Raw genomic sequence first — 9,907 nt, 5'->3', positions numbered from 1 at the left:
GGCAAACAGTAGAAAGTCATGGCATTGGATCAGCAGATGTCATGGTAGTTAAAGGCACTGGATTCCCACATGGCCAGCCATGGTTTGAATCTGGAAGTGGCGGCTTTCTTTTTTGGCTTTCCCTTTTTCTCTATTTCTGTCTCTCTCTGGTCAAATTAAAGAAATAATAACAAATGGAATTAAATAAATAAATATTTTTTTTTAAAATGGAAGTCATGGCATTAAGAATGCAAAAGAGTACTCTCAGGGACAGAGAAGAATGAGTTACTTTACAAAATACAGAAGAAAAGGTGGTTTGGTGCCAGATAAAGGAGGACCTAAAAAAAAAGTGAAATACAGTTACTTATTTTAATATATGTAGTACATTATCTAAATGCTAATGTTCTTTCTTTTTTGGGGGGTTTGTATTTTGAAGTTTTTGGTGTTGCTGTTGTTACTGCAGCAGATTTTTTCTTATTATTTCCTTTGTACTGTCTGCACTTGTCAGATTAAGTAGCCACAGAACATAAAAAGATGCCTAGGTATTCTCTCTTGGCCTTATGCACTTTTCCAGACTCATGCTCCATCATACTTTATCTTGTCATACATCCAAAATTGTAGTCTTCTTACTGTTGTCTGCTTCTCTAAGTAATTTCTTAGATTTTCTTCAGCCTCGTGGTCTTATATTTCCTTTGCCATTTATAAAAGTTCTGTTTATTTTTTAAAACAAAACTCAAATTTCATCTCTTTCTAAATGGGTCAGAGAGAATAAGACCCTTGTAGTTAGAAATACTAAGTTGTTGGGGCCAGCAGTTAGCATAATGGCTATGTTGCTGAACTCCCATGTAGTTTACCACGGTTCAAATCTTGGACCTGGTGGCTTAAACTCATGCCGGGCGCATGTGCATGCGTGCCCAAGATCCCAAGAGGAGAATGGAGGAGAAGGGATTGTGGCGTGGCCATCCCCACTGGGGGGTGATTTCTCACTTTCTATCTCTCTGACTCTCTCTGTCTCTCTGCTGAACGCATGTGCCATATAGCAAAAACCTCTCAAAAAAAAAGAAAAAGAAATACTAAGTTGTTAATGGTGTTAACATGTTGAAAGGATTAAAAATAAAGAGACAAAGCAGATAGAAAACTGTTGTAATGTGAGGCATATAAGTTAGCAATTTTGATTTCTAGGTTTTGTTTTCTAGATTTATTATCTTCTTTCTCCATACCCATGAGCCTTTGTTTTCATCTATATTTTGAGTGCTTTGTCAGTATTGGAGTAAATCTACTTTTACATCTCTGTTGCTGTGCTGGATTGTGCGAACCTGAATAGTTCCTTTGCCTTTTCTTCTGTAATTATAACCATAGTATCTAGCATAGGGTTCTCAATGCATGAACCATTAAATCATTTTGAATGAAACTAGTTTTCTATCTGAATGGCTTCATAAAGCAAATTTTAATGTAATTCTTTTGTAGACTAATACGCGCATGCCCTTTTTATTTATTTTTTAAAAACTTTCTTCTGGAGATTTATTTTGGATGAACTAATTGAAGACGTACTACAGTAATACATTGTACAAAAAGCCTAAAACGTATTTGAAGTGCTGGGTTCTGACACACTCATAATGTATTTGCTCCCAAGCTTATAGGGCAGAGCTTCCCACCTGCACAAATGGAGATACTTTCTTTCCAAAGAAGGTCTGCTCACATGTGATGGATCAAAGGAAAAGATTTTTCTCCCATCAAAAATAACATGGTCACTCCAGTAAATTTTTCTAGTTATATAGATCTAAAGCATTCAATATTCTATTAAATACAGAACTGTTATCTACTTAAAATATTTGTAATATTATATGATGGCCATTTTCTACACCTGTTGAGTTGTCAGAAAAGTCATGACATTTATTCTATACAAAAATGCATCATGACTTTTTTGACACCCCTTTATATAGATGAGACAGGTTATTTTAGCAAAGCAATAGGTGCTTTAGTTATTTTCATTGTTTTCTTCAGTTTATAAACTGTGTCTCCAATTTTATTAAATATACCTTAACAAACTAAGAAATAATGAGTCCCGCCAACACCATAAGAACTGAAAAGAACACTATCTCCTGCCCTTTTAACAATGTTTTTTACCAGCTCTCCTCTTTCCGGAGAGTAGTGCATGGGTTCACATCAAATATGTTTCTGGCTACCTCTCCTTTCTTCCCAAGTGATTCATATTTTTCTGAGCATTCTCTTTTTTTTTTTTGGAGAGGCTTCCACTATAGGGTGCGTGCGCTCGCCAGACAGACAGAGAGAGACATAGAGACAGAAAGCGAGAAATCACCCCCCAGGGGGGATGGTCACACCGCAATCCCTTCTCCTCCATTCTCCTCTCAGGATCTTGGGCATGCACGCACACGCGCCTGGCGTGAGTTTTAAGCTATCGGGTCTGAGATGCAAATCGCGGTCGGCTACATGGGAGTCCAGCGACATAGCCATTACGCTAACTGCTGGTTCCCCTGAGCATTCTTCATCATATTCTTGGCTTCCACCTTGATACACTGAAGACCAGAAACATCATGAGGAATTCAAGAGCAACTCCAACTCCAGCTATAGAAGCGGGTGAATTTTCTCTTCTGCTTCATTTTCCTAGTAATGCTGTGGGATCTTCTTGCCTCGAATGCATAGTGGTCATTGTCTTCATCATCCGTCTCAGCATCACAACTATGCAACCTCAGTCTCCTGAACTGTGTTTGCAGTTGGAGGCATCCCTGTATATTCTTTCCTTTGGGTTGCAGAATTTCAACTTGTTTTCCCTCTGATTTGTTTTGCATTTTGTTGCAGTCTACCATTTTCTTGTCTCCACTTTCAGATTCACCCTTATACTCCGCAAAAGCTCTTCTAAGTTCTCTTTCTACTTTATCATTTCATCATGATAGCAGGGTCAATATAATCAGCTATATTGTGACCTTTCCAGGTATCTGATATCTTATGGTCTTAAGATGAATTCACTAAAGTCCCAGTACTTTAATAGACAGAAAATATAATCATCTCTCATTTCCAGTTCAAGGTCTCATTCCCTTTTCTTCTTGTTTCCATTCTCTTCTTATATGCTATCATTCCTTCTGGAATGAAAAGAGACTGCTCTTTATCATCTTTCTTCTTTGGTATAGCTTAATATAATCTATTCAGCACCTCATTAACTTTATTTCCCTTCATTTTAGTCTGCACTTTGTAAGCTAAAAGCCTCTGTTTTAACTTTCTTAATACCTTTCTCAGTCAAGGTGTTATTCTCTCCTACAGGGAACCTATCAGTCTGCAAATCTATAAATGTTTGTTGATCATCTTCAGAAAGTTCAGTTATTATCTTCATATCACATTTGTTTAACAGTGTTATATTTGGTCTCAATTGTCATTTTTCTCACAGTGCTATTCTTATGGGTCTTTACATTGTAATCATCTTGAAAAATAATAAGTGAGCATTACATCAGTGTTTTAGTCTTTTAAGAGAGACTGCTCAAATATGAAAGTTATTTGTTGTCATTTGTTATAAAGAACAGGAAATAATAACTTCTGATTTCTCTAGACTGAAATTTTTCTTAATTTTTTTTTTCAATAATTTAATGAAAGATAACTCATATAGAAATATCTGCACTTTGAACTTGAAATTCAGACCTGGATTTGAATCTCAGCTCTGTGATTTACCAGTGATGTAATTGGGGATAAATCACTTATCTCTGAAATTCAGTTTCCTCATATGTATTCATACTATCTCCAAAAGTGTGTAAAAATATAATGAGTTGAAGTTTATGAAAGTAAAGATGCAATGCAAAATTTAATAATTAATATCTGGCTTCAACAATAAAATGCTGAGATTGTAATTTCTGCTTTATAGTATTATTGTGAGGATTAAATGTACCATACATATATGTGCCTATTATAGACCTTTAAAGCATTACATAAATGATACATATGCAGTTACCCAAATGATAGCCTGGAAACGTGCCACAAAGGACTTTGGCAGCCAAATAATGTCCAAAGTCTTGGAACTACTATCATGCTACATATTCTCTTATGAGAGCATTTAGGCTATTATTTATACCCTGTTTACTCTTAATATTCATATAATATTAGAAATATGAGCATCAGGTTGAAAGTAGTAATTTGAGAAGTAGTGGGGACACAGTGTCAGCTGTTATGAACCTATCTTGAATTCTTACTAATGATGTAACCTTGGACAAGTAATTTAATTTCTCTGTTCTTCTTATTTTTAATAGGAATAATAAATGATATCTATCGCACAGGTTGTGAAGGTAGAAATAAGTTAATCATTTTACATGACCAGAACATAGTAATCATTCAATAAATTTAAGTTATTCTATGGCAAGAAAAGTAATGAAGACACATTTAGCACCCTGCAACTGTTTAGCACCCTGCAACTGTATACTTTTCAGTGAATACATTGTTACATTTTTGAGAAAAGCATTTACCAACCAGATTATAAAATGATCACTTCCTACTCCCCACTCCAAAATACTCTCCAGTACTCTGAAGAGATCTAGATCTGCCCTTTATGTCATGGCCATCAGAAATGAGATTGTTCTTCCTAAGGAAGTTTGAACTGTTATTTTGCTGATGTTTAATGTTAATAGGTCATTTTCCTTCCAGCCCCATTAAAGCTTTCTTGCTGTGGGAACCCTACTCAGAGTTCCCTGTTGCCTGCCTCCTCTTTCCACTGAACACTTGCCCCTTTGCCAGGCACTATGGCCTGTGCCATCTGTACCACTCATATCTCATTCCAACCCTGCGTTTGTTACTTGGCTGCCCCATGATCCAGCCACCTCTGCACCTCCTTTTCACATGGGAGTTCCCGCCAGCATTAAACCAGCATGCCGTATGTAGAGGGCAGATGCCCCTCACTCAGGGTATGAAAGGAAGGGTTAGGGAAGAAGGGAAGGCTTTTGTGGCTGTCAAAGCAGTTGCGGTGATTGTGCTCCTGGCCACTCTTCAGTTTCCCAGGCATCAATATAGTACATGGTGGTTATATAATTGTATACCATCAATTACATAATTTACTTGTATGTAAATTACATAGTTACTTCTCTCGTTTGGTTTGCTCCTTTGGGGTAGTATTTTGGATGGGGGAATTTGGGAAGCTGATTAACTTGGGCACCTAACCTTTCTTGATGTGACAAACACAGGATTTGTAATTCAGAGACCTGAATTTAAGTCCTCTCATTGGCATTGCTGAACCTTGAGATCTTGATTGTTTCTTCACTTTCAGTGCCTTATTTTTCTCATCTGTCCTACCTATCAGGTAGAGATATGAACAAATGGCATTGACATATTACAGAACTCATTTTTTTTCTTGTCTAATTTATTAAAATGTTTCATATATGATTCACTAAAATGATAATTATTTTCCTGCTCTTTGAAATTTTCTCTTTTTCTTTTATAATTTTAGACCTTCAGAAGACTAGTTTCCCCCAGATATTTTCATTTGCATATTTGTGAGCTGAAAACTTTGCGTCGGTTCATATTAACTAAGTTTTTTTCACCTTTAGGAAATACTCTGTTATAAACAGCAGTATATTTAAATTATGTTTCATGATCTCTGAAAATACCTTGTATATACTTTAAACACATACTAGGGATTAATTAAGAGAGTTGAGCAATCTTAAACTTAAATGGCTCTTACAGGTCCTGTTAGGCCTTGTAAGTAAATAAGGTATTTTAGGTTGTTAGAGACAGTTTTAAATAAAATTGGCTCAGAACTGTAACATTTTATGCATTGTAATTAATTAGTTCATTATCTTGTACATACCAGACAGTGAATTAATATTCTTTTTCAAAGTTTTCCTCAGATTTTCTGTTTTGTAATTATATTTACATTACTATAGTAAACTCAAGACATAAGTTTTAAAATACTCTTAAATTTTCATTTTGGAAATAAACCTAAAATTAGGAGTTTATAACTCTCAGAAGCCTTTGAATTTTTTTTTGGATTATTGTTTCAACATTTCTGTGAAGCACTGGAAGCTTGTGATTTAGGAGGACTCAGAAATCATACTAAGGTGTGATCTAGCATTTTGGTAGCATTCTGTTGTTTCACATGTCTGTGCTTGAAATCAAGGTTGAAACTTTTTCTGATTTCTTTTGTAGATGTAGAAACTGGTATATTAGGGTTCGGCAGGTGGTGTGGTGGTTTTGTTGCTGGATTCCCTCATGGCTGACCATAGTTTGAGTCTCAGACTTGGTGGCTGCTTTCTCACTTTCCCCATCTCTCTGTCTCTCTCTAGTCAAATTAAAAATTAATAATAATAACAATAAACAACATTATGTAAAATAATTTTTAAAAATTAAAATATAAGCTGACCTGTTAAACTGGTATGTGTATTAAATATGACATACTATAAAGAGCCATTTATGCATAGAAATGTGAGACTATGACTATAATGAGATAATCCCCTTATATATTTTATTGTACATCATTCAGGACTCTTCTAAACTTCCTCTTCATGGTGGGAGGAAACAAACTTTCACGGCCATCTCAAATTCAATTGAATAGAAAATAGAAAAATGGAATTAAAAAGGGAAGAGTAAAGTAGTTTTAAAGCTTTATTTAGAAAAGCTTGTTGGATATTTATGTGATGCTTACATTCTGGACAGTTAAGTATAATATTTCTTCTGCATTCTGTAGGTCTAGCAAATTCTAGGTCTTTAACTCCCAGTACGTCAGGAATAGTTTGTGCCATCTATGTATCTGTATCCAGTAGAATCTTTTTTTTTAAGAATAATTTATTATTATTTAATTTGCTCTAGGGCATGTGCATTCACCAGAGAGAGAGAAAGAAAAAGAAAGAGAGAGAGAGAGAGAAAAAACAAACTGCTAGGCCCGGTACTTGAACCATAGTTGGCATGTGGGAGTCCAGAACCTTAACTACCTCACCACCTGCTGGTCCCCAGTCAGCCCTTTTTAATATGTGTATGTGGGTATGTATGTGTGTATAAAAACTATATATTACTATCTATCTGTCTATCTGCACACATATATAATGGGCATATATATAATTATATAAGTAATTTATAGAAATACAAATAAAAAGATAATGAGAACAACTTGAAATTTTAATAAAATATTAGACCTGGCAAACTCATATTTTTATTCCATATTTTCCTGGTTTTCAAAAGTACCTATTATAGATGCTTTTCTTATGATTGGATTACCTTCCAATAAACCCATTTTAAATTGAAAAGACCATAAGTTGAAAATGAGCATTATGTAGATATTATGGGATGTGAAAACACAAAAAGTACAGTACCTCCAAAATACTACTGGCAGCATAATACATTGCAGAGTGTTAGTTGTTCGCTGTCCTATTCTCTCAACTGGCTGAGTGCTGGGGCTCACTGCCATTGCCCAGCATTACACGACAGTACAGAACTGCACAGTGCTAGCCCAGGAAAAGATGAAAATTCAAAATACATTTTTTACTAAATATGCATCACTTTTACACTATCATAAAGTAAAAAAATTGCAAGTTGAACTATCTTAAGTTGGGGGCTGTCTGCAATCAAAATGGACGAAAAGAATTTTTTTTTTTTTGGAGAGATTTTCACTGTAGGGCGCGTGCGCTTGCCAGACAGACAGAGAGAGACATAGAGACAGAAAGCGAGAAATCACCCCCCAGGGGGGATGGTCACACCGCAATCCCTTCTCCTCCATTTTCCTCTCGGGATCTTGGGCACGCACGCACACGCGCCCGGCGTGAGTTTTTTTAAGCCACCGGATCCGGGACACGAACCGCGGTCGACTACGTGGGAGTCCAGCGACATAGCCATTACGTTAACTGCTGGTTCCCAAAATGGACGGTGTTCTTTGAATGCAGCTAGTTGCTCACCAGTTGTCACACGTGCACTTGGGACATAGATTCATTTTATAAGTGATGATTGCAGATTTCAGGTCCATGGCCAGTTGTTTCTAGTTTTTTATTTCTGACTTTTGATCTTACACTATCAAGTGCTTTAAAAAGCTGCTTCAACAGCTTATAATTTTGTTGAGAGAATGGCCATTTTCGGGGTTGGCAGGTTCCGCAGGGGTTAGGCACTGGACTCCTTCAGGGCCGGTTGTGTTTTGCATCCTGGACCTGGTGGCTTGCTTTCCCGCTTTCCTTATCACTCTCTGGTTGAATTATAATAATAATAATAATAATAAATAGGGACCAGCAGATGGTATGATGGTCATGTTACTGGACTCCCACATAGCCGTCCATGGTTCAAGTCCCAAACCCAGTGGCTTGAAACACACTGGACACATGTGCATGCATGCCCAAAATCTCGAGAAGAGAATGCAGGAGAAGAGATTGCAGTGTGGCAATACACCCTAGAGGGTGATTTCTCACTTCTCTCTGTCTTTCCAGCAAGTGCACACACCCTATAGCAGAAATCTCTCTTACAAAAATATAAAGCAAATAAAATGGAATAAATAATTCTTTAAAAAAAGAGAGAATGGTAATTTTCTTTCTTCTATAATTATAAAACATTTTATTTTTAGATGTATACACAACAATTAGAACATCAATCCAGTAATTCTTTTTCTCTATCGTTTCTTTCTTTCTAGTCATTTTTGTGTAGTCAGAGCATTTGTCTACCTATATCAAATAAGTGTTGGAACACAAAGAAAAAAAAAGAATACTCTCAAATTTTCTTCTAAAATATAATGTGGTTCAAGTTCTTGGAAAATATTGTATAATTCTTCTTACCAAAATGACAGACTGAATAAAAAAATACTTTATTTTCCTTTTTTGGGGGTGGGAGAGGTTTTTGCTATAGGGTATGTGCACTTGCCAAAAAGACAGAGAGAGACAGAGAGAAAGAGAGAGATCACCGCCTGGGGGGATGGCCACGCCACAATCCCTTCTCTTCCATTCTCCTCTTGGGATCCTGGGCACGTGCACACACACACGTGCATGCGGGCCCAGCATGAAGTTTAAGCCACTGGGTCTGGGACGCGAACCTTGGTTAACTGCATGGGAGTCCAGCTACATAGCCATTACATTATCTGCTGATCCAAAAAATACCTAATTTTCTTTTTGTCCTTGGAAATATTTGTTTTCTTCATTGATTCTTGCAGTAGAGAAAATTCATGAAGGATTATCTTCATTTGAAGAGCTATGATCTCATAATTTTGTTCATTATCAGTTTTATCATTATTGCATCTAGAGTACTGCTGTCTCTTTTCATCTTATAATTGAGAAATGCCTGTTTTCTTCTCTTCACCTTTATGGATATTAAATGAGAAGTTTGGAATTTCAACTGTGCTCGTTGATAGCTAAAGAAAAAAAATGTATAGTACTGGCAGGTGACATGGTAATTAAGGTGCTGGACTCCCACATGGCTGACCATGGTTCAAATTCTGGACCTGACGGGCTTGCCTTCTCACTCAACTCTCACTCTGTGTCTTTCTGGTCAAATTGAAGAATAATATTTTTTAAAAAATTAAAAAGAAAAAGTGCAAAGTTATACATGCCTTTACATCTTTTCAGAAAGGTTATGTAACATCTTGAGTATTACAATAGAAAACTGAAGGTTGATAAAATAGTATCATTTATTTCGCTATTGCATCATACTTGGTGGTATGTGCTTTTCTTTTTTTTTTTTTTAAGAGAGATTTTTGCTATAGGTCATGTAGGCTCACTGGAGACACAGTCAGAAAGCAAGAATTCAAAATGCCATGCATGTCAGTCAGTACAGAGACATTAATCTCCCCACTTCAAAATTCAATATCTTTTCTGTGTTTTCCCCAATCAGTATTTTTATTATTCTAATTATTTTTTAAAACAGTCAATCGCTATTTCTCATTTTGCTTGTAAAAATACTTTGCCCATCATGAAATACTTCTCAGACCAATCCAGTTGAGAATACTATACATGCCATCACCAACAGTTAATAA

General features: G+C 36.1%; 1 protein-coding gene across 10 annotated transcripts in view; it reads left to right on the top strand.

Moving 5' to 3' along the window:
* CEP170 (centrosomal protein 170) overlaps positions 1-9,907 on the top strand; it is a 147,073-nt gene that overhangs the window by 39,805 nt on the left and 97,361 nt on the right. The gene's annotated exons all lie outside the window — the stretch shown is intronic.

This window comes from Tupaia chinensis, unplaced genomic scaffold, assembly GCF_000334495.1.
Source record: "Tupaia chinensis unplaced genomic scaffold, TupChi_1.0 Scaffold000532_1, whole genome shotgun sequence".
NCBI lineage: Eukaryota > Metazoa > Chordata > Mammalia > Scandentia > Tupaiidae > Tupaia > Tupaia belangeri.
The sequence above is the reverse complement of the archived record's forward strand: the minus strand, read 5'-3'. Positions and strand labels throughout refer to the sequence as shown.